We start from the raw sequence: 26,136 nt of genomic DNA, 5'->3' as shown, positions 1-26,136 counted from the left end.
TGGCACAGTCTAACATTAATGCAACTCTTAATGATAAGCTGTTCTTGGTTTCAGGAGACAGCAAAGGAACTTTACTCTTAAGAAAAAAGAACTTAAAGTTCAACACACCAGTGGTTTCATGTCACTTTCCATTATTTATACCAAACCCCTGCAAGCTGTTACGTAAAGTGACTTGACGTCTATTCAGGAATTAGCCTGCACTGACCACAGATTTATAACACGGGCACTCTAGGGTAGGCTGAGTTGGCTCAACGTTGGAGCCTCTCACCACAGAGACATTTAGTTTTCCACAGACCTCAACGGGGAAGGAGCACAGGCACGAGGAATACAGAAGCCAATCACAGGCTGCAAGTGGTTAATAGTCTGTGATACCTGATGAATGTGGAATGCTTTGCGGGTAAATATGCATCACGATAAAGTCACAACAAGAACATTTATTTTGGAAACCTCTACATATCTTTCTAACCATCAGTTGAGAGCTGGTCTTTTTTTTTTTTTTTTTAAAACAACTGTCTTGATATTTACGGACGGGATCAGAATAAGTGACATAAAGCATGTTAACAGAAAAATATGGCTTGCTGTACTTTGGGTATGCCTCAACTATGAACACAGCGGGAAAATAACCAATGTTACACAATACGCCTGAACCATATGTCAGCTATAACTTTTCCAGATGCTAAAGGCCAGTTGAAATAACATTACAGCCAAGTAGAGAAACGGCAAGGCTCAAGAGCACAAGTACAAGTAGCAGTAATCGAGGCAGTCGTAGCAGTAGTAATGGCAGTGATTGTATTAGTCAAAAGTAGTAATACTAACAGTAGCAGTCTTAACGACATAAGTTCTAGGTATTGTGGAAATATTACCAAATACGCTAGGTAGCCAAAAGTATGCGGACATTGGAAAAACCACTCAAAACCATGGGCATTAATCTGCTGCTGTAACAGCCTCCACTCTTCTGGGAAGGTTTTCCACAAGATTTCTAAACCTGGCTGCAGGGACTTGATCCCATTCAGCCACAAGAGTGGCGGCATGAGGTCGGCAACTGGTGCTGGGCTTTAAGGCCTTTCCCGAAGGTGTTCGACGGGCTTGAGATCAGGGCTCCGTGCAGGCCAGTTAACTTCTTCTGCGCCAAACTGGAAAGAACCATTTCTTTATGGATCTGGCTTTGCGCATAGGAGCACTGTCGCGTTGAAACAGGAAAGGGCTGCCACTAGGCTGTTGGAAGCGCACTACTGTCTGAAATATAATCGCAAGCTGTGCCATAACGGTTTCTCTTAATTGGAAGTGGGGGGCCTCACCCAAACCAATCCCAACAGCTCCAGAGAATAAGTACCCAAAAGGTCCACTGACAATTGACCATAGTGTGTATGTGACAGAAAAACCGTTTTCAAACCAATGTCACGACACGAGTACACGACTCAGTAAAGTGAACACTATCAAATAGGGCGGTCACTTTTTATAGGGCTGTAACAAAGGACGCTCTTAAAGTGAAACAGCTTGACCTATAAGTTCCCTACTGACCTATCGGTAAACTAAGGACATTTGTGAACAAAACCATACTGATCGGATCATTACGAGACCAGAGCACATGAGAAGCAGTGTGTGGAAGTATTTTGGCCTTCAAACCGCAAGTGTTAAAATTACCAACAGAGACGGAGGGTTGTCCACGTGCCCGAGTCGCCTGCTAGCTTACCACCCAAACAACCCAACAGGACATGCGGCCCGCTGGCACTTTTTTTGGGAGAGGGAGCCGCGATGCAAAAGTCCCAGTTGCACCACACTCTCAGGACACACAGTGCAGTTGCTATGACACCACAAAGGAAAATATAAGGGTAAGACACTCGCTCTAAGGGTGTGTGTGTGTGTGTGTGTGTGTGTGTGTGTGTGTGTGTGGGGGGGGGGGGCTGCGTTCAAATTTGTTCAAACTTGACTTTTTGAAAAAGCCCACATAAACACAGAGCAGAACTTTCCACATGTGACAAGGCGATATGAGATGATAAGAGCGGTTTAATGCTGTTTACCTTTGGTCTGCTAACACAGCTCAGTCCAGCTCTAACACAGCACAGGGTGGATGAATTCAATCACCCTGCAGAGACACAGACAGAAAATGTATTATTATGCACGATGTTTCCTTTGGGCGGCCAGAGAAGCTTTTAAAGGCTCACGCCTAAGTATTCAGTGAATGCTGCTGGCCATCATTTTTTGAAAAGGAACAGTCTGTCGTTTTGGGGAATGAGAAGATTAGTTCTATCTTTGTGCGTCCAGTCCAGAGATAAGTCTAATCCCCATCTAAACGCACGACTCCGAAGCAGGGGAAAACCATCAAATCTTACAAAAACACATCTTTCAGCAACTCCAAACACACACACACACACCTGGCAGCTGTCTACACACCACATGTACTGTCAGCAGGCGGCACTAATGTGCGTTTCAATCATGCTGAGCAAGCTGGAGGTGTGTGACCTAAAAATAACTGACGGGCCACAACATCTCTTTCCCAATGCGTTTCAGTCTCTCTCGACCAACTGGTCTCCTTTCAGGCCAATTTGTGTCCTTTCCCCTTTCGCTCCGTTTTTAATTTTCCTCATTCCTTTTCCTCCGCCGAGTCGCCCTTGATCTGTATTTGCTGAGTCAGCTGAATTCGGTGACATTTCACTAGATCATTGTAGCTCGTCATGTGAAAACTTCGTCATGCTGTAATAACGTCTGACCTTTTTTTTTTTTTTTTTTAGAAGAAGAATTGATACAAAGTGAGTGAAGACGTATGTGACAGAAAGTTAAATATTTGTGTGTCTGAGTGAGTGTTTTGGGAGTTGCAGTGAACATGATTTCATCTGTCACGTGGATGTGTGTGTGTGTGTGTGTGTGTGTGTGAGAGAGTGTGTGTGTCCGTCCTCCTTCCACAGACTAACTGCGCAGCCCAAATACACAAAAGTGTCAACACATCACATGCACAGAAGAAAGTTACACTTGTTCCAAACACACACACACACACACACACACACACACACACTCCAATCCCAGCTTGCGTAAGATCATTAGCGGCTCTCATATGATCAGTAGCTGATGGCTGAAACAACAACAACGCTGTTGTTAGGTCAAACACACACACACACACACAGTTATCTGCTCTCTGCTCAGGAGTACAACTGTGTGTCACTGCCACACCGGGATTCAAACCGGCAACCGTCCAGTGACGAGCTGACACCTGGAACCTGCTGTCAGCTGACTGCGGCATGCATTCCTAATTTAGAAAATAATGCTAGCGTTATTTAACTGTTTGTTATGGTCAACCAGTCTCATAAAAAGATCAGAGTCAACATGTGTGACTGAAGCCTGGTGCGGTTCAGACCTTCACTGTCGTCCGTAAGCTATTTAAGAGCAAAAGGGTCAAACACTCACCTGCCTACAACAGGATTTTCTGCGGGGTTCACAAAGTTAAATTTAAGACTTTTAGTACCTTAGCACCTTTTACTAACTGTAGTTACATACTAGCCTTTAGTAGTTAGTACCCGTTTCATGGTCACACTGGCCCAAGCATGAAATCTTGATGAAAAACCAGTTTTAATCGATATTTCAGCATTTCCCGTCACCTTAAAGCAAAAGTCCTGGCAAAATAATTGATCAAAATAATGCGACTAAGATCCGGGTAAGCGCAGTTTCAACAATAACACTTACTAATTTACAGGTGTATAGCGTCCCCCGACAGCCATCGGACACAAAATCATTTTATAACTCACATGACTGCCTAACAGCGGGCAGGAGAACATATTTAAAACTTTTGCAAAACTAAATGTACAAATTTGTAATATCTTTCTAAGACCTCTATTGAGGAAACTGAACTCAATGCTTTTAAAAGTCTTTTCAAGACCCTCAGATACCCTTTTCATAAAAATGGTTCTTCTGCCCTGACCATGCGTGCATGGGCGCAGCTATAGAGTAAGGTAAACACATTCTCCACTGAAGGTTGAAGAAAGGGTTTGGCCCCCGGAGCAAAAACTTCTCCCCTAAAATTTCCATGCACACAAGCTTGTACCGTCGACTTTTTAACATAGAACCAGATATTTTTGTCACGAACCAGATATTTTTGCCAGTTGTCATGATTTTGGACCGATCATTTAACAGGAGAGTTTCATGCCGATCCGAGCTGAGGACGTGCTCCGTCGGTGAGTCACGCAACATTATTTGTGTCCCATTCATTTTTCTAGGGGCAAAAGTGAGTAGGACTTTTACTTCCAGAACCCGGCGTGCCCGAAATAGTTCCTCCCACTTTGCAACTCAATGGAACTGTTTCAGTTGTCAGGAGCTGTGATGGCAACAGGATGTTTAATGGCAACCAACTGACGGTGGCAGAAAAAAAAAAAACTGCACTCTCGATGAACTGCTGTGCCGCAAGCATCTGTCCTTGGACTGATGTGGTTGTGACATACGACTTTACGTTTCCATCTCATTTCAGGAATTAAAAACTGATGTGTCGTTTAAAATAGTTCCTCATCCTATTGTGTTGCAACCGATTACTTAACAGTAAAGTATTAGGCAGAATTAGCTTATAATACTGTTTCAAAACAGCTTGTGGTTGACCGCCTGCCCTCTGCAAATAACTTTGAAGAGATTGATGTGCTGAATCTCTTTGATTGTGCATTATTCACATCTCTTAGTACTATAAATATCATTCTTTTGCAGTTAGTCTCAATGAATATCATTGATTTAGATTGTTAGTTTTGGGTTTTTAATTTTGTCTTTTGTCATTCAGGATTTTGAGAGGGCGGCACGGTGGTGCAGTGGTTGGCAAAGTCCCCTCAAAGCAAAAAAAAGTTCTGGGTTTGAACCCCGGTTCGACTGGGCCCTTTCTGTGTGGAGTTTGCATGTTCTCCCCATGCCCACGTTGGGTTTCCTGTGGGTGCTCCGGCTTCCTCCCACAGTCCAAAGACACGCAGGTCAGGTTGGGACTCTAAATTGCCATAGGTGTGAATGTGAGCGTGACTGGTTGTTTTTCCTCCATATGTCGGCCCTGTGATAGACTGGTGACCTGTCCAGGGTGTACCCCGCCTCTCGCCCAATGTCAGCTGGGATTGGCCCCAGCACGAATAAAGAGGACAGACATGTTCAAAATTAGCCCATGCAAATAAAGGTTGACTGTGAAAACCATGTATAAGCACACATGGACTAAGAAATACATGAATTTTACCGAGGGAAGCATGACACCAGTTTGCTTAATTACGATGACCATTTTGAAGAGGGGTAAAACACCACTATGACACCACACCTGCCCATTTTCAACGCGCGCCCATCTGACCTTGAGTTGTGATTTAGTCTTCTAATCTTGGTTTTATTGTCATTATCAATTAATCTGCTTTATTTTGGATCAATCGTTGGGTCTAGTCCAGTGTATTGTCTTGTTTTATCTAGCCAACAGTCCAAACCCAAAAGATACTAGGTTTAAAACTATTTAATAAAAACAGAGAAAAACAGCAAATCCCCATTTTGAGAACATTTAGTCATTTTGCCTCAAAGATGTCTTAAACCATTAATTGAGTATTAAAATTTTCAATCAACTTATCAATTCAGTGACGAATTGTTGCAGCTCTAACCTGTTTAAATCTGAAACAGCCAACCTCTCATGGTACATGAGAGGTTCAAATCTTGTGATGGGAAAAATGTGCGTTGGGGGTCATATTTTTTACATTTTTTATTTTAGAGTATTGGAGTATTCTGTATCTGATTTTGATTTCGTTTTCTTTTCCCGGAAAAGTATATTTCTGATTCTGAGGTCATCTTTTCATGGTGAATACTAATATGTGTTGAGGCTTTGCAACGCCGAAGCTCTGGCTCTCATGATGACTCCTGCGTTGCCAAACAGACCGTATTAAAGGGTATTATGAAACAATGCAGCCTGCCAAAACAGAGGCTTTATAACCTCGGACTGAAAACAATAGCTTTACCTTTCACTCATAATGAGACTTGGAAATCTGATTTAAGAGCGCTGCGCAGTTAACAGTGTAATAATGTCGTGGTAATAGTTTCCACAATCAATTATCAGAATAAATTGACAAACTGAGAAACATTGAATTCAAGCAATAAAGTCTTGGTTACAACATTTCGAACGCACTTCTTTATCATTCTGATTCTTCAAAGCAGCAAGAAAAAAGAATCCCGATGGCAACACAAACATACGTCCCTTAGTAACCACTTAGCCCCACCCAGGTCTCAGTGCGTTTTGATTTTATTTGTTTTAATAGTTCAGTAGTGCTACGCAACATCTTGTCATGTGGCTATAATGTGTCAGTAGGAGGCTGACTGTGTGTCAGACAGCGGTCATAACAGTAGAGCTGGAACAACTGACTAATCGATCAGGTGACAATTGTCACTTACTTTATTTTGTCATTTTTTTAAGAAAAAAATGCCATTTTTTTGATGATACCGGCCTCTCGATTGATCGAGATTCACCACAGGAGAAGGAGGCAAACACTTCAAACGCTGGCAGTATACTCCAACCAAAATCAAGTTTGCCCTTTTAAAAAAATTCTTATAGCATTGCGGGTAAATGCCAGTCCACTCACTGTGTCTCTGAATCTGCTCGTTTCAAGTCGGTCCGCAGCTGATGAAGGAGTCTGTGACAATCAAACCAAAGTAAACCGGACTTGCCAGTTCCTCACGACCACACTCTGAAGGTAACGGTGATGTAATTCTACAGATTATGTGACCAACTCTAAAGCTATGTGGGAAAGCGCTAAGAATCCTTCATTCTTTGGTTGTTATAGGAAGTAACAAGTGCATTATTAAATATCAATACTGCAACTTTAAGTGTGAGTGCAAGTTTCAACTGGCGACACTGTGGTCTGGTATATACTGGGACTGTTCACCGAACATCACATAACTGGGAAACATGAGTTCACTTTAGCCTGGAGGATATGAACTGTGTGTCTGTGTGTGTGCATGTGCGTGGGCTTGTATTGCTATCTTTGTGAGGACCAGTGTCAGTTTTAAACCATCAATGTGAGGACTTTTTCGCCGGAACCTGCTACTTCAAAGGGCCGTTTGAAGATTAAGAGTTGGTTTTAAGGTTAAAGTTGGAATTAGATTTGGGTTAGGGTCAGGGTGTGTGTGTGTGTGTGTGTGTGTGTGTGTGTGTGTGTGTGCATGTGTTTGTGTGTGTGAGATACTTGCAGCCGAGAAGTTTAAGGCATGGAGGTGGTAGATGCCTCTGTTATGTAGAACAGCTCGTCGCTTTACAGCAGACAGCTTAGTCTACAGCAGCTGAAGGTTGCAGATATATAGAGACAGGCTGACATGTTAAATCCAGTGCCACATACTTCACAGCGTATCTTCGACTCTGCAAACTGCTGCTGTGACGATGTTTTACAAAATAAGCTCTTCTGCGCTGCCACTACTAAACAGGTCCGGTGGGAATCGAACCCTCAACCCCGCCAGAGCCAGTGCCTCAGTGCTGAGCCGCAAGAGGCAAATGCGTACTGGTCTGGCCTGGTATGCAGCTAACACACATACTCACAACCCGTCCAACACTGCACCGCCTAGACAAGGCCAGCCATCAGGTCACATTACTGCATGCATTCTCTTACACTGCCCTCGGGGTAAAAGCTGCAGCCTGCCTTTTGGTTTTTTTGTTGTTTTTTTTTATTCTGATGGGGCACAAGTTGCATAAAATCGAATCGAATAGAAACGCACTGCAGTGTGAAGTTGCAAATCAATATTTGAAAAATGTAAAAATGTGACTTCAATAGGTAAAATGAATGAGAAAGTACATCTGCTACTCACTGAGCTAGATTTACAGGGACATGTAGAGTTCTACATGTTCGATTTCGTAGCTGCTGATGTAAAAGCAGATGTTCTGGAGATGTTTTGGAGAGCTTTTCCGGAAGCTCGTAGGTGCATCGCTTTTCTGCATCTGGTCAGGCATGGCGGGTGGCTGGAACTTTCACGGAGACACTCAAATTTGTGGACAATATTTCCTGTGTTAGGGATAGGGTTACAGTGTGTAAGCAACATGTTTCTCTCTCCATAGACCAACAAGCGAGACAACGGAAGCGGTAAATAAAGTCTGATTAAAATGAATTAAAACATTGAATAGTTATAGCCTGCAGGACCACACATGCTCAGCCAATCGGTTTATGGTGATGTCAGCTAGAGGTGTAACTATTAGTCAATTAAACAATTACTCTAGTGTTCACCACAGTGTTTCACTGTTAGTGCAAGTTAAATCCACATATCTGTTAATCAGCAGCAATTTTGATAATAAATCAAATGCTTAAGTCATTTTTTACGGAAAACTGCCAAAAAGTTTTTCTGGTGTCAGCTTCCTAAATGTTAACGTTTGTCGGTTTTCCTCGTCTTCTATCGGTGGGTTTCCATCCACCTGTTTTTATGTGACATTTTTAATTCGGGCATGAAAAAAATCTGACTGGACGCACGGAAAATTAGAAAAAAAATGTTAGAAAGCGAAATGCAACAAAGTGCAATGCGAACAGACTTAGTGAAGAAATGACTTAAGTGACTTAAAAAGGTCCACCGAAGACGGAAAATGGCCGCAGAAGAAAACATCAGATCTGTGTGGAGCCATGAAGAGACTAACATCCCTCAAATTAAAACGTGAAAACAAACATACACGCCCTATTCACATCATGTTTTCTACATCATTAGCAGCATCAGCGGTTTATCTGGACAAACCAACTCCTAATGTTTGCATAATGGCAGCGGAACATTTGCACAACATTTGGATGGAAACTTGGCTTAAGATTAAAAAAAAAATGAATATATTTATGTTTTCAAGTGCTGGTCGGCCAAAATCAGGAGCTTAAAGTTGTCAGTGGGCTCTGTGAAATTACGATGGGAAATGTTTTCCCTTTTCTTCACCACTTTCTGACATTTTATAGCACAGATGATTATACCAAGATAAATAAATCCGCAGATTAATCGATAACAGTTGCAGCCCTAGCAATGTCAACACAGTTTGGATAAGAACTTCACGGTTTGTCCAAGTGACGGGATATCAGGGGTCAGTGTTGTAACCACCTGCTGTGAGGATGGAGTCAAGAGGCAAAGTTAGAGCATGCAATACCGCCTCAGTGAGCATCTGCACTCTGAAACCTGATGGGTGGCTGTTGATTGTGTCTTGCAGTGAGAACACAGCAAAACTGTCTAGTTTCTGAATGACCTACATGACTGTGAGCCCACAGAGAACCCTTCAAAACCAGGACTGGTGTTAAGAGGTTTCCTCATAATCACCGTTCAGACTGCGAGCATGAATGGAGGCTCACACACACACACACACACACACACACACACACACACACACACACACACACACACACACACAGGTCTAGCATTGCTGCAGTGGAGTCGGTCGCACTGCAGAACTGTCAGGAAGAATCACAGCACTCTGCTTTACCGCTCTCTCTCTCTCACACACACACACACACACACACACACACACACACACACACACACACACACACACACACACACACACACACACACACACACAGAACACTGTCTGATGCACTCAGTAAAAGGTCACTGAGCTGCTGGGTTAAAGTACTGCTAACAGGGGGAAGAGGGGGGAAGAAGAGCAAGAATGACAAGGGTAGTTAGATTGACGAGGTTGACTGCTCCTGAGTATCCACTGCACACATTAGCACAAAAGGAAAAGAAGGACCCCGTGGTCCACGGCGGGTTGATCAAGTTCAGGATCATTGAAATAAAGCCCAGTCCATATGACCGTGTGACTGGAGTCACAAAAACTCCAGACACACAGACTAAAGTCTGCTTTAAAACTAAAGTTTTTACTGAGATTCCACCCTGAAAAGCCCAATCTTATCTTTCCCTGACATACAGAAAGACACACTGCTGGTTTCTGAAGACTTGCTGTGGCTGCCTGATCCGTGACAATGTGACTTACAAAATCAGAATCAACATTAAAAACATGATGAAAAGCAGAACAATAAAGTATGTAATACAGTTAAATGTTGAAACTTCAGAGTGTAAGTTTGGGTTAAAAAAAAAAAAATCGGACTATTGAAGTAAAATGGAAAAACCCAATACTTTTCTCAAAGATGAATATTTTCCACTGGAATTTTAGCTCTCAATCGTATCGTATCCCGGTAATGATGTTAAAGGAATAGTTCTACATTCCGTTAGAAATACATTTGTTCGTTTTCCTGCTGAGAGTTTGATAGGGGGATAGATGCCACTTTAATGCCTGTGCTGTAAATATGAAGCTACAGCCAGCAGCCAGTTAGCTCGGCTTAGCATGAATACTGGAAACAGTGGGAAATAGCTAGCCCGGCTCTGGTCTGAAGGTATTTAAATCCTCCTACCAGCGTGTTTTTCACAGGTGGGAGTTACAAACCAGATTATTAGTCGCTTTGGAAAAACACAAATGCCACCCTTATATTTGCATGAAGGTAGTTGATTGGAACATGCACTGATTCACTGATACTGGGGCTGGATTAATGATTATTTTCTCAATCAATAGCTTAATTGTTTGGTCAACGACCGATCGGAAAACAGTGAAAAGTGACCACCACAGTGTCCTAGGGCACGAGGTGACGTGACAGTTTACTACCGTATAAGAACATGGAACCGTCAGATGTTTGGCACTGAGTATCCACACTTTGTTCCAAACACCCACTACGCTGCCAATATTAAACATCTACAAAACCCAAAAACATACCAATTTTAGCTCCCATTACATAACAGCGGTTTAAGAGTAGCATTTTCCTTCAAAACACACACACACACACACACACACACACACACACACACACACACACACACACACACACACACACACACACACACACACACACACACAAAATGGCACCCCAGCTAAACGCCTCATAGTAACAAAAAAGCAAAACTTTCCATTTCTGTCTGTGCTCGGTTGAAATGGCTCCTTCCAGAAACAGCATCTGCGGCAGGAACGAACAACAAACTTTTCAAAACAACAGAGAGAGAAACGTGAAAGAGTGAACAGAATAATGACAGACAGAGTGTTCTGTGGGTGTAGTTTTCATGCACGTATCTGAATTTTGTGCGAATGTTGCAGTCACCATGTCCACTTTTTGTCCCTTTTACAAGCCATACACACACACACACACTGCAATGAGCAAGACGAGGAGGAATGGATGAGTAATGCGACTTCACTGCTGAAAAACCTGCTCAGACAGACTATGTGCAGACCCGTACACACAGAAATAACACGCACCTATACACAGTTACGGATCTAATCATATAATGACAGGGCAGAGAACGAGCAGTTTGATCTGACTCAGCTAAAAACCATCAGACCGGCTCCAGTTCTAACAAGTCCTCAGCTAAGACTGTCCCCTGGCCCAGCTTCACCTAACAATCACGAAGACTTAAAATACCCCGACACTTGCACTTAAGAGACTTATGCCTTGCTTATGCTTATGCCTTTTACGCCCCAAGGGCATCAGTCTGTTGGCTTGCGGTGTGCGTTTAATACATTTTATAACATTTATATTGCTTCACTCTTCACCTGTCCTGGCCTGAATCTGGATTTATCTAATGAATGCATCAAATTGAACGCAAATCTGAGTGTCAATATATCTGCTGAATGGCCAGCTAGTGAAAGTACATCACAGGTTGCATAACATAGGATTGTAGTTAATTATTGTGTATTAGACACGTGCTTTTGCTTTTGAATTTCTTTCCTACGTAAACACATTGGGAGCAATTTAGGGTTCGGTGCCTTGCTCAAGAATACTTAGAAATGTGGAGCCGGGGATTGAACCACCAACCCTATGATTGATCGCCAATCAACAACATTATACAGTTAGAATCACCTAAGCCCCCTTTCGGGATTAAAATTACAGGGGAATAAAATACTCACTTTGCTCCTCGCTGATTTAACTCATCGTCCTGGACGTCATTTTAACTATCTGGGAATTACAGGCTATAATAAGAGACACGGACATTCTGTAGGACCAAGTCACAAGCCTCCACATGGGTGCATGGAGGGAGAGAGGTAAAGCGCAGACACCGTGTGAGGTGAATCTGAGTCAAAAAGTCTCAGCAGCCCCTAGCGTATCATTCAGTGTGACTTACCCTTCCTGAGGATATCATTGTGTCTGACGTCCATCGAGAATAATCATCCATAAATCTGCTCAGAAATCACACAGCAGAGATGCAGAACTTCAGGAAAATCTGAGAATCGTCACGTTTTAAAGTTTGTTTTTTTTTCCCAGTATCACCGTAATCCAGTGATAGTTTACACTGCAAACAGGGGCCGATAATGGCTAACTCATGCTTTAAATGGTGGCAATTTACCAAAATGTAAACAAATATATCCTAAGAAAACGGGGCTAAAAGGAGAATCCCAGTACTCATGTGAAGCTGACACTACAACAGCCCATTTGATGAGCTTTTACAGGGTCTCGCTCTCCTGACGACTTTAATTTTCTCATATTATGGTGTCAATAGTTTAGAATTTTTGACTTACTCCATTTTCACGTAAAGGTCAAATTTCATGCTAAAAATCACACACTCAGCTGATTTTTTTAAAAAAAAAGTAAAAGGACAGGCAGCTCTTCCCATGGAAAAAAAAAAACTCTCTTTAAAAGACGATGACATGATTTAGATGGGATTTAAATTAGTGGAGGACCAGCAAGTTTGACTAAAATCCCCGATCAGCGCAGGTAATGTTAAAATCAACCCCTTAAACTTCCCCTGGAGAAATATGTCCGGTCCAAATGGGGCTCTAGCCCGGTTTCAGACTTGTGAGTCGCTGCCCACACCTGTTTTTCTACAGCGTTTCAAAAAGGCTCCGCAGTTGTGCTCGTTTATGACCCTTTTCGTGACTGAATCCGAAAACATCGAAGCCAATTAAAGCTTTACGGGTAAACAAAAAATTCGGTCTGATCATCACGCTGAACAGTCACCTGCTCCCAAGTTATTACTGTGGAGTGCAGCTTCCAATACGCGTCAGCTGAACAGTCAGAGAGAAGTACCACTATGTAAACAGGGTCCCGCTCTATTGGGGCTGCTGGAAATATCTGGAGATGGAGTCACAGCATCAGCCCTGCATGCTCGGCCAGTTTACCGCGGGAGGAAGAAACGTACACGTAACTGCTAAACAGGGTACGAATGCAAAGTACATCTGTTTTTTTTAGCACGGCTGAAGAGGTCTGGGTGGACCGTTCCTTGCTTAAAGACACCTTGACAGTAATTGCTGAGGTGGGCGAGGATCATTCCTCATTCTTTTTCCATCCCCGCATTTTTCCGAACCAGCCAGAGGTTTTGAGCCGTCGACTTCTCAGTGACGACTCAACCACACTTGACTCCTGTGAAGATATTGGGTAGTCAATTTCCCAAAACAAACAAAAAAAAAAAATGTATGTAAAGTTTATGTTCAGTCCTTTACGTGTTTCGGAGGGCTACAGCACGGATGCTGCCAAGAGTGGCGTAAGTCTGAACCATGACCTCTGCCACAGCCGATCCACTCCTGCAGCTCAGCAGAAAGCAGAAAGAGCTGCACAGTGTCAGTCTTCAACCTCATTGTTTTGATTCACACTGAGACAAAAGTCAGCAGACAGAAAGAGGGGTCGCATACTTTCCATCTCTACTGGAGGGCTGTCTGGACATGGGAGGTAGCCGTGGTTTGGTTTGGACCCGGTTCACGTGCGAGTGTGTTTTCACATATGAAGGAGCCAGCACAAAAAACACAGTGGCTGCTCCAGGCTTACGCCAGGCCATAACATTAATACGACACACACACACACACACACACACAGGTTCAGTGCCTGTACTCTTCTCTCTTCGGTCGAGCATTGGAAAACAGACGTGCTTACAGTGTCAACAGTTTCTTCAAGCCAGTGGACACCCACGCATACAAACGCTCACGACTCACTGTGTCAACGGTTTCTTCAAACCAACTGAACCAAGTAACCGACAAACTCCAAACACACTCTCACTTTGTTTCACCCTTTCACACACACTTTATAATAACATCATCTCCCTTAAACATCAATGGCAGACACAATAAATGCAGCCTGGCAGAGCTCAGGCTATAATTAGAACTGCTGTGTACTGTGAAAGCTAACAGGCTAACAAAAAAGCTAACTGCACTCTTTTCCATCTGTAAAGAGTGGATTTATCTGTTTGGCTCTTCTTTCGTCTGCCTCTCTGACAGGATATTTATTCAAGTTATGTCTCTTTCACGATATGATTTTCGACGCAGATATTGGAAGATATTTGAAATTTGATTATTTCAGTCTGCGATCACTAAGGTAAGAAACTATATCCGCATCCTATTTGACGTCAAGAGCTAACACTAAAGCACTCATGTACTACCCTATCATACATGATGATAATGGAGTTCAAAAATCTTTTTTTAAACATGAACACATGAACAAACCGCTCCCAATACGTCTTGGTGGTTGTTTACACTTGTTTTTAAGCGCTGCCCACTTGTGATGCCATCACCTAAGACGAGGTGTTAATGCAAGGTATAAACGGGGTCAAAATGCCCCTTGGGCAGGGAATCGGACCGTGGAAGTTGTGGTTTTGTGCCGTGTGCCTCAACCCTGTGCAAATTCACAAGTCAAAATTCAGCAAACTTTAATTTGATGCAAAGAATAAAAAAATTTTTTTTAAATAAAAAAATTCTGTCCCCTTGAAAAAACCCATTTCCTGTCCTGAGATGTTTTTTGTTTCCAAACACAAAGATAATGATATTCATATATCAGCCATTTTTTTTTTTTTATTTCTAACATAAATGCAGAACATATACGTTTTCTTTGATTAAAATTATATTATTAAATAATTGTGACCCTGATATGTAATGACTGGGACATTTTACGGTTGCAAATGCTGTTAGTTTCCTCTGGCTGACAAACTATGTAACTGCGCTTCTAAATTACCGTTACGATATCTTTGCCATTTATTCCGCTGCAGTTTCTGGTTACTTATCGGCAAATGTATGTGCAAATATCAATATATCTCTGACAAGCTGATGGCCCGGAGGATGATATTTTCTAACAGTATGTAAATGAACTCCACCTCAACCAGCTTGAACATTGATATTCTGATTACAGATTTGTAATAATATAACGTTGAGGTCACGATGAGTACTTTCACTTTTTACACTTTGTTGATTATACTTCTGAGCTTTTGTCCACGTGAACGCATGTACTGTGTTTTTTACCCGTGAGCCACGTCAAGGGCAATTTACCGTCGCCTTCTGATGGACAATAAAGTTTGCCTGAGTTTGAATCTTAAGGATTCCAATGCTCCTTCCACCACTCCTAAGGCAGAGTGTTCATGGAGGGTAGAAAAACTTTAAAGAACAAACGAAACAGCACAGTCAAAACGACGGTCCTGATTCCCAGCTGCACAGCCTGCCCCTGGATCTCCACAAGGGCTGAGGGACATAGACGCAGAAAGACAAAGAGAGAGAGAGAGAGAGGGTGTGTGAGAGAAATTGAAAGTGGCTTGGCTAGAGTGATACAAGTCAGAGGAAAAATGACACGACAGGGAAAAATAAAAGAATTTACAAAAAAAAAAAAAAAAAAACAGAAAAGAAGAAATGAGATTAAATTTTCCAAGAATCAGGGCCATGCAGTAACACAGCAACAGCAGCCAGAATGACTCTACATCTGTCTGGAATTAAAGCGGGACAGATATTGAAAACTGCATTTGAGCTTTAGCGTGTTGTTCATTCCAGAGATGACGGGAATCTGCACAAAACCCTGCACAAAGAAGATCGGCACTAACGCTTCCTGTCAAATATATCTTGTCTAAATTGGGTGGCTTTTAACAATTGAGCTCTGTATCTGCATGGAATGAGACAGTTCGGGGGAAATAAAATCTTGATTGGAACATCCTTAATGCCGAATGTTCAAACTCAGACTGGGTGTGAGGACTAAGTTTGCCCAGAGAATGAAGCATCGAAAACTGTTGCTGCCAGCTTTCAACACTTTTGTCAGATTTGTAAATCTGTTATACTTTCTTTGACTAGATCTTCACTTTAAAGAAAAATTTCACAACTGCATTATTTTGGCAAAGTTGTCGAACAAACAGTTTTGAGAAGTCTGCCTTCTGTTGTTGAACAAAAAGGGTTTTACAGAAAAACAAGTTTAAATTTCTCAAAGTAAGGAACTGAGTATACTGCTGTTTGAATATCTGAACCTAAACTCTTTTTTTTCTGTGGATCGATTTGCTTTGAGACTATGTAACTGCTGCTTGTGTACACGGCTGACTGGATTTGTTGAAGGGACAACCGGGCCAACAAATATAACATCGCTTCCAGTTTGTTTTCCCAGATTTCCTCGTTCTTTTACCACGTCGCTGGCCTACGAGAGTACTGTCCCTCAGACCGACACCAGCTTTCTAAATGGCATCCCCGACCTCTGACCCCTGGGTGGTTTCTAGGAGTGTACCTGGCGCGCATACCATGGAAATTACACAGAACCCTTCCTCCACTGTTTTTGTAAAGTCAGGTTTTCTTTAAAATAGACTAAAACTATTTTACCGTTCTGCTGTTTGTGCATGAGCACATGGTGATTAGTTTACAGAGCAGTTAACAAAGGAGAGGCAGAGGAAACTGGAGTACTTTTACCTCATCTGGATACTCCATTAATCATATGCGCTTCTGTGTGTGTGTGTGTGTGTGTGCGCGAGTCAGTGTGTGGGAGGGTGACACACACACACGCACACACAGGCTGAGTCATTGTATTCAGTTGCCTGTTGCCTGTTTCAACAACAAACAGCAGAAAAACCAATTATTGTTATTGGAGCGTGCGCACACACACACACACACACACACACACACACACACACACACACACACACACACACACACACACACACACACACACACACACACTACTGTTTTTGTAACTTGAGGGGTCCACCGGTTTTTTGGTTACTTATGAGGACCACCCTAGTTGGACACGCATAATAAAAAAAATAAAAAAGAAAAAGAAAAATCAAGTAGGATCAAGAGGGATTTGCGGAGACAAATATCACATCAAGTTAAGAATCTAAACAACTTTTGTACCAAAACAACGTTTTGGACACACGTGCGGCTAATCCCTGTTTTCATCCACTTGTGCGCACACACACACACACACACACACACACACACACACACACACACACACACACACACACTAAACTACAAAGAGATATATAAGGGGATACAAGACACAGTTGCAACGCTTGAGGTTGAAATTTGAGAGACCCAGTCACAGCCGCTATCACAGCCCATGCAGGTTGTGTGTTTGAAATAATGCCATGCGACTTTAAAATGTCCTCAGATGTCCTAAAACAATGGTAATCAGTCGGTGACTAAAGCTCGCTTACTGACTGCTCTTTCAACTTCATCACTGTGTAACTAAACTAAACACCCTCCACTGTCTGACTGACGTTTCCGATGTTTCTAAAGTCTTTTTTTTTTTTCTATAAATCCAGGTCCTTTGATCTAATCTGATGTAATCTACTCTCGACTCAATTGAAACCAGGCCATTTTATTACTACCCATGTGAATACGGCTGTTAATCTGCCCCGGCTGGTCAGCTGGTTCAGGCTTGCTAGACTCCATCGAGGCACTCTGGTTATCTGTGCCAGCCAGGCCGCCGGCTAAAACTCTGAGGAAGAACTACAGAAACCAGGATTAGTAGATTAATCCATTTGTTGACTGATAGAAAACTAACTCATTTTAATTAAACCATCAGCTATTTGGATAATCGATTCATCGTGTTTGTCAAATTTTCAAGCAGAAATGCCACTATCTCGCTGGTCTGAGCTTCTGAAATGAGAGAACTTGAAACTTTTCTTCGTCATATGTGATGGTTCACTGAATATTTTTGTATTTTTCGACTGAGAGTTGAAAAGAAAACAATACATCTGAAAACACGTCCTTGGACTTTGGTAAATTAAAATGGGAATTTTTCATAATTTTATAGAAAAACCTGCCAGATTTTTTGAAAATCAAAAAATATCATTACGTTCAGTCCTAGTCAGAACTCACAGTTTTGTGCTGCACAAAGATCTTAAGCCCTAAATCTATTCAAGGTCCCACAATTTCACTCAGTTCTACCGCCACAATAACTTATCTCCAGCTGTATATTCGTATTTGAAGCGCCGGAAGGTTACATAAGTGGGGCTTGTACCCGGAAGGTCGGCAGTCTGATTCCTGTGTCGGCAGGATAAATGAAATACCGTTGCCGCCTTCTTGGCACCACTGACGCGGTCCTTTGGCTGCAGTGGGGTCTTTCCTCGATGAGTCGGACAACATGGGGTGGACAAAATGTCAGAAACACCTCTCAGTGCAATAATAAGGCATAACACTGTACAATCCGACGGGACAAAATGACTTAAATGACCATAGAGTTTCATCCATGCCTCTTTAAAATGATCCTATTAAAAACTGATCATGAGAAACCTTCATGATAGCAGGTTTGGCTGCGGGGCTGTTCGGTTAGTCTGCATTAGTATGGCTAGGTGCACCTAATAAACTGGCAACCGAGCGGGTTTGTACAGCAGCCTCTACTGGTCACAACACTCATCTGAGGAAGAAGTGAAAATCGTGAGAAGGGGTCAGATGACGTGCAGTCAAGTTCACCAAGACAGATATCGCCAATGTACAGAAATGACAAGAAATGCAATGAAAAATAAATGGTTAACACAGGAGGAAGCCCACCCACTCTGCCATTGACTAAAATCATTCAATCTAGACAAACGGTACGTAGCACTGAGGTTAGCCGGTTAGCCTGGCTGGACCTCCGGTTTCAGAATGACCATACCAGCTAGCTTAAATTAGGCTAGTTAGCCATGAAGCCCTGTGTCTTATTTGCCCAGCGTGTCTTGCATCCCCTGCTGCAGTGAAATAAGCAGCTCTGCATCACTTCCAACCAGACAAACTGGTCAGCGGTCCAACAGACAAAGCCATGAATCAAGAACACAGTCAACACACACACACACACACACACACACACCATCTCCAGTTTCTGGCTCCAGTCCTGATGCGGTTTAATGCGTGAGTGTCTCTGCGGGTTTAGCACTGACACAGCAAAACAGACTGAACTACAGACCACTGCATTACACTATACACTACACACTACACTAAAGCTTAATACACTGTGTTTCAGGTAAGTTCACATTTAGGCACATGTTTTCAGTCCAGATTACGGTAACGGTCATTTGAAATATGTATGAAAAAAATGAATTTACAGATGTGTTTTTTTTTTTTTCCTAGTGATGATTGTTTCTTTTATTTCCATGATGGCTTTGTAGGGGCCAAATGTTAAATGTCTGTGCTTTCTTGAATGCACTGAGGGAGAAAAGTGTGAAAACAGTGTCTATTCACAGATGCTGTTTTCAACATGGTAAAATAGTTTAACTTTGACAACAAAATGGAAGTGACTAAAGAAGAAACCGAGGCCTGGAGTGCCCCTCTGTAGCAGATCTGCTCTGTGGCTCCTTCACACCCTCTCTGTGTGTCTTGCCCCTGGGACAAAGAGGAATTTCCTGAGAAAAGGAAGGATGACTTTTCCATACTTTGGTGAGAGAGAGAGAGAGAGAGACAGAGAGAGAGACACACACCCACACACACACACAGTATGAGACAGAGAGGGAGACGCAAACAACATCAGATGATGACCCGCTTTGACCTCTCGTGGCCCACCAGTGAAAATGCAGCGACAAAGTGCACCAGAGCAGCTGATACAGATGTAACCGGTGCACTCAATTTGATGTTTACACGATGGCCGCAGAGCTGCCAGAGGAAGCACAAGAGGCCAGCATCGTCTCAAGTGCCTGGAAATGCAGATGTGCAATTCCCACAACACACATGTATCTACTTAAGTGCCCCTGGGCAAGAGAGTGAAGGCTCCATCAGTCACTGAGCACAGGTCTGCATATGAGATTTATCCAAACTAATTATCCACAGCAATTTCATCTAAGATATCTTGAGTGAAAAATTGATGTCTTGGATTAACATACTGAGGGGTGGTGCTGCAGGGAAGCAACTCAACCTCTGGGGAGCATGAATGCGCTGATTACTTTAATTTAATAGCCGCCCGCTCAAGTGGCATCGGTAGGTGCTTTTGCACCAAAAGTGCCAAGAACTTTAATTTCGCCAGAACTAACGTCCAGGAGCTCTCCCATGGGTAATGGTTCCTCGAGCACAATGTGACTTGCATTTCCACAGCAGGCCAAACCCCCCCGAGACGATCCACCAAATTAGTCCAATCAATTAGTCCATATCAGAAGCATGACAGACGCCTTTCACGTCATTATACTGTACATGTGTCCAATGCCGTCCTCTGCAAAAATGGCCAACAAAGCCTGGACTTTGTTGGCCATCCATCGCTCGTAAAATCTCCTGGGCTGCTCCATCCTGATTATTGTCAGCCACAAACTACAAGCAAAACGTGTGTTCAGTTGCGGGGGTAAAACTATCTCTCTGGAGCTAAATTTAGACCCCGGTTCTTCCAGCAGAAGTGCGGGGTAGGGGAACGGAGTTCCTCAAAAGGTTCCTGTTCCCCAGGGAAAGCTCCTGTGGTGGAAACGCACATATACTGAAGACAGGAATACCGCCCAACAAAATCAAGAACAAAAATGAATAGAAAATCCGCAGATAGTGTTATACTGCTCGATTGGCATTGGATGGATCACTGGGAATCGCAGTGCAGGAAACCCCACTGGATGAACCCTAATCGAGAGGGAAGGATATCAGGAAACCCGGACCCTGCAGGTCTCGGATGTAAAGCTCTGCTGACTGGCTGACTGGATAAAGTCAGAGCAGCCTTCAGCTGAAGTGGGGCAGCGGGGATTTTTATACTCCAGTTAACCCTCAACACTACCGGGAGACACTGGATTTCTGCCCCACTTTGCTGCACACGAGTGTGTTCCGGAGGTGGGACGTCTCACGTCTGTCAGTGTGATTACACTTCAGCACTGATGGGCCTGGTCACAGATTACAGCAGCGAAAGTCGATCTCCCAGCGCTGGCAATTTTGAGTATTGTAAAGTATTAAACATCCGAAGGACCATTCAGTCCGTCAGGTTGGATTCGAATCACACCCAAAATAACCAAGCAGGTCGGTGTGGTGGACATCAATGTGATTATTCCATGTGCTCTTGCATATTGGGATATGTATCAATATCAATGCATATATATATCAAAAAAATTCTATTAAAAAAAATCTTTTTTCCCATTTTTCGGCGTCTAAGTGTTTGTATAGCTGCTCATGTTTAGTTAAATGGAAAAAATAGGTTTGTAGGACAAAGTGTTTACAGTTCTCCAAGTAGGATTTTTTTTAAAGACGTACTATTCTAGTAACGGATAACGAAACTAAAGTTCTGTATTGTATTAAATCATTTCAAACCACACCCAGCCCTAGAGAGGGTTATGCCCCATTCAGGCTAGACTGAAAAACAGCGTCCTGGTTCATTTCATTGAAACTCGAGACAGAAAATTCAATGCTGACCCAACCTTTTCCAAATCGCAGTCCATCGGCATCTGGCAAAACAGGAACTATCGTGGTTCTCACCGATACAGCTCGTCCACTTTTGCAGTGGTGCTCGCACTGGATATAATCCTGGGCTGACCTATCCTGTACTGGAGGGGGGGGGGACTGTGGCAAGGCTGCTGTGCTCCGTGACGCAGAATTATGAATCCACCTTTTGAGGCCACGGTTGGTTCATTAAATTACATTTCGTGGGCCACACTCTTGAGCACATCGCCACTGACATCGGATGCGGGAGAAAGGGGCGTCGTTTCGATGCAAAATTTCTGATAGATGCGTTTACCCAGCGAAGGGGACAAAAAAATGTCAAGGTTATTTTTATTAATCCTGCCATCGTTTTCATCAGAAAACACTGTACTCACCATATGAACACTTGACCACCACAACTATCTTTGGCCTTGACTTCAACATAAACTTGTTCAACTTCATACCTAGGCTCCATTTGGAGACCTTTACCCAAACACAGCAACTCCCCACGGGACCCTAATAAATCCTTATGTCCAGTGTGGCGGGCCAGGGCGGTGCTCCCACCGGTGACCCCCGCCGGGACTCCCAACACTGGGGCGATGTGACAAGTTTATCAGCGAGAAGACTTGGGGGGGGGGGTCAAGGCAGGTTTACCTGCAAGAAGTCAGACAGAAGTCGGTCTGTGGCGGGAGGACAAGGCGGTGAGACAGGCTGACCAGCTGGGAGACAGACAGACAGATGGCAGGCCTGCATGTCTGATGATGCTGAATTTTAGATGACTTTTAAAATCAGAGCAGGGGCAAACCCGGAGCGGCCTGCTTCCAGAAAATTAAAAATACAAACAGCACACGATGAGGAGATCGTGTTCACAGGGACACATCCATGCAATAGATGAACTTGAGGGGAGACTATACATTTTGAATGTCAGTCGTGTGGCAGCTGCGGGGGAACACGCCCATAGCCGTGTAACGCTACACGAATGCCACGCCTTGCTCGTGTCAGTTCAGCACGCCCGGCCTCCGAGCTGCAGCGACCGGGCGCAAAAACATCCCGGCTGGAAAGGCGCTGTCAGCCGGGCCGCCGCTGCTCCCCGGCGAACCTGCGCATCCAGGCCGGGAGCGGGTGCTCCGCAGGCCCCGCGGCGTCTAACGCAGCACCGGGGAGAGAGAAAGGGGAAAAGGAAAAGGAAAAAAAAAAAATGTGCACAGCGAATAACGGCGTTAACGGGCAGAAACCAGCCCCAGGTGCGCAAATGCAGGCACCGCTGAAATGCATCTAACCAGCTGAAGTGAATGGAAGCCTTTTTTTCTGTGAAGCTAGTCGTTTTCTCTGCCCCCCCCCAACCCACCCCTTCTTTCTCTGCACACACATGCAGCCACTACAGGGATTAATTAGCTTTGATGCCAGTGGATGTTGTTAATCAAAAAAAGGACCCGCTCCCCGTTTGCCACAACAATAAAGGGTCTACGCGTCGCGGTGTTTTGTCGCTGCGAGGGAGCGCAGACATCCCAGACATCCGACTGCGAGGAGAAGAGAAAAGCAGGGTGAATGTGGTGGGATAGAGATGCGTTCGGGTGACGGGGATCGGGCTACTTACCGTGCGGATCCGGGGAGATATCTGGGAGAAAGACCGCAGCCAGCAGCGGGGAGACGGTGGAGAGGCGTCCGCCGGGAGACCCCGCGTCGTAACGGGCGAAGCTTCGTCGGGATTTCTGCCGGTTTAGTCCGGGTTTTTCACCGACTCCCCTTTCCCAGATATCCCAGATTTCCCCCTGCTGCCACACTGAATCCCGACACCGATAACACTGGCGTCAAGTTAGAGGCAGGCAAGAGCGACCACTTCTGGGCGGGAATTTCACAATAAAACCCCTCCCCACCGCCGCCTTAAACCAGAAAATAAAAGCGCGGCAACGCACGCCAGACTTCGGAGGGAAAAATTCAAATTTCCAAGAAATGATCCGGAGCTGCACCAAAATTTAACGGGTTCTTCTCTGACCCGTGCCCCATCCCTCCACCAAGTTCGGCGCAAATCGGTTTGTTAGTTTTTGCGTAATCCTGCTGACAAACAAGCCAAACAGACGGACACCGGTGATCACATAACCTGCCTAATAAATAAATAGACAAATAAATAAACAAAACTCTGAACTATACAAAATAAAGCAACTACACTTTTCAAATGAACTCAGTTTTCTTTTATTTTCCATTCATTTCATTGTACAATCAAATAATATTCCCTAATTTGACTAAATTGTAATATAATGTTGAATTATAATCTTACTCGCAAGGCAACCAACAATTTAAGGAAATTTCAAAATAAATTATTTTTTGGGGGGCAGAAATATTTTTTTCATAATTTATACTCTCATCTAACAAACCCTCGGATTAACTACTGGCCCATGTTGGGAACCCCAAGTTTATGTTATCAAAATAAAACATTCAATACTTTGTAAAAACAACAACAACAACAACAAAAATCCTTATCGAATTGAGGAGGAAATATTCTGAAAGTGGTACAAAGTGTAAGTAAAACAAATAGCCATAGGAAATGTCTTTGTGTGTGTGTGTGTGTGTGTGTGTGTGTGTCTGTGTGTGTGTGAGGCTGAAACTGCCTCACTTCCGGTGGTTTAGATTCTGACTTGACGATTCCTCAAGCTTTACACCGGATCCCAAAAAACTCAGCGGGAGCGCGTATCCATACCCTGCGCGTTCCCGCTGCCTTGTTTCCTGTCCTGCCCAACCCAGAAAATCAGCCTCAACCAATCAGTCCCGATGAGATCATTCTATTCTTTTCTATCCTATTCTTTTCATTATTCTTATTATAGCATATATTCTGTTCTGATATTAAAGTCAGAATGATCTCTCTCTCCCACACACACTCACAGACACACACAGACACACACACACACACACACGCATACGCACACTTTAGTCAGCACCTTGTCCAGGTTTTAAGCATCTTTTCATACCGAAGTCCGACCTCTACCGGTCTGAGACTGCCTGTGTAGAAATACTGGTGGTTAAATCAAGCGTGCAACCAGTGAAGCAAACTAGTACCATGTGTTGACATGTAGCCCACAGAATTGACCAAAATGCAACATGAGCAGAACCTGGAATTAGAAAAAAAAAAAAAAAAAATGTTATTCCAGATTTTAAAATTTAATTTCCATGAGAGAATAGTTTCCACATGAGTGTTGAGAGGCAGCTGGACTGCAAGGTTGTAAAATGTAGCCTGGACATGTTGTTTTGCCAGAATGCAAGGCCCACAGCTATTTAAAAAAATAATAGTAAAATAAAATAAAAATGAATTAGTCAAAAAAAAAAATTTATGAAACATTCTTCCTCCCCCCCAGTGAAAAAAAATCCAGAACCTATGAATATGCAAATATGTTTAATTTCGAAAGAACATCCTTCTAGAGTGAAATTCTGCACGTACACCACTCTGCATGGTGAGGGTCAAACACCCAAGTGAAGTAACAGTCAGCAAAACACCTTTCGAGTGGAGGGGGGGGCCTCGAATCACAGGGCTACAGCCCAGAGTATGAACGATGTGTTGAACCGCAACACATTCACATGTCATTTTCCCTTCGGCTACAGCCCTAATGTGGCAAGGTTATGAAAGAGTAATCTGTCGTACTGATGCAATTAAAGAATTCTGACTGGAATATCAAGGGAATAAATTCATGGACTGCGATATATTAAGGTATTTTTGTGGATTATCTGTACAGTTAAAGAGAATTTTAAGGGGTATAAATACACACGGTTGCCAGCTCACTAGGAGCACCTGGCTGAACCTAATGCGGCCCAAAACAACCGCCCTGCGGTAAATCCTACTGTGTCTCTATGAAATTAAACTGGTGACTGAAACGGTTTTAGAGAGGTCAGGTATAACAGCAGGCGAAATTACAGAAGCACCTCTCCGTGTAATCCAATAAAGTTCAGCGGCACCGCACACTACATCCTCCGAAACCATGAATGCCGACTCGTCGGCTCTCTAAAACAATTTTCGACAAAGACGGAACATAACAACCTTCATGGAGGGAGGATTTACTGCAGGGCCGTTTTAGTTTTAGCAGGATGCTCCTAATAACCTGCCCACCGTTTGTGTGCATAGGCTGCGTCCGGGACCTCTCTGTACGTGCTGCTAGCTGAGACCAACAGCCAAACGAAAATCCCGGGCTGCTGCACTGGGCCAGTAAAGCGCAGCAGGTCAGGGTTCAGGCGCTCGCTTTATCTGAAAAGACCCGTGATGGCAGCCTATCTGCTGCAGTGAATCCAACAGCAGAACACCAAGGCAGGCAGGCAGAGAGGAAGGAAGAGGAGGCGTGCCAAGCTGCAGCTGCAAACCGCAGTGTGACATCCCACTCGTGTGTGCGTGTGCACATGTGTTGCATGTTGCACTGAGTAGGCCGGGACAATCGTCATTGTCGCCCGAACTTCAGTGGTTTTGACCTTTTCACCGTCACTTTACATGAAAATAAGTCAAATCTAAAAGCCTTCACCGCAACTTTAAATGGCCTCGAGGTTTCGGTACGGAGAGGCTCCAATTGTCAGAGATCACAAAAAACGTAATTTTTCCATCGTTACGAAAGCCAGCGCCGCTGAGCTGCAGACTTTACACAGAGAGAGACGCGTTCAGATAGACACAGAGGCAGGAAGAG

The 26,136-nt window shown here is 43.6% G+C and overlaps 1 protein-coding gene across 1 annotated transcript in view; it reads right to left on the bottom strand.

The window, feature by feature from the left end:
* The window catches only part of raph1a (Ras association (RalGDS/AF-6) and pleckstrin homology domains 1a), a 67,776-nt gene extending 44,452 nt beyond the window's left edge, over positions 1 to 23,324 (bottom strand). The window contains 1 exon segment of the mRNA XM_040148976.1: positions 23,076 to 23,324. The gene's annotated coding sequence lies outside the window, so the exon portion shown is untranslated.
* Positions 23,325 to 26,136: the final 2,812 nt, after the last annotated feature.

The sequence above is a fragment of the Xiphias gladius genome, chromosome 16 (genome assembly GCF_016859285.1).
Source record: "Xiphias gladius isolate SHS-SW01 ecotype Sanya breed wild chromosome 16, ASM1685928v1, whole genome shotgun sequence".
Taxonomy (NCBI): Eukaryota; Metazoa; Chordata; class Actinopteri; order Istiophoriformes; family Xiphiidae; genus Xiphias; species Xiphias gladius.
Note: the sequence above shows the minus strand (reverse complement) of the source record. Positions and strands in the feature narration are given on the sequence as shown.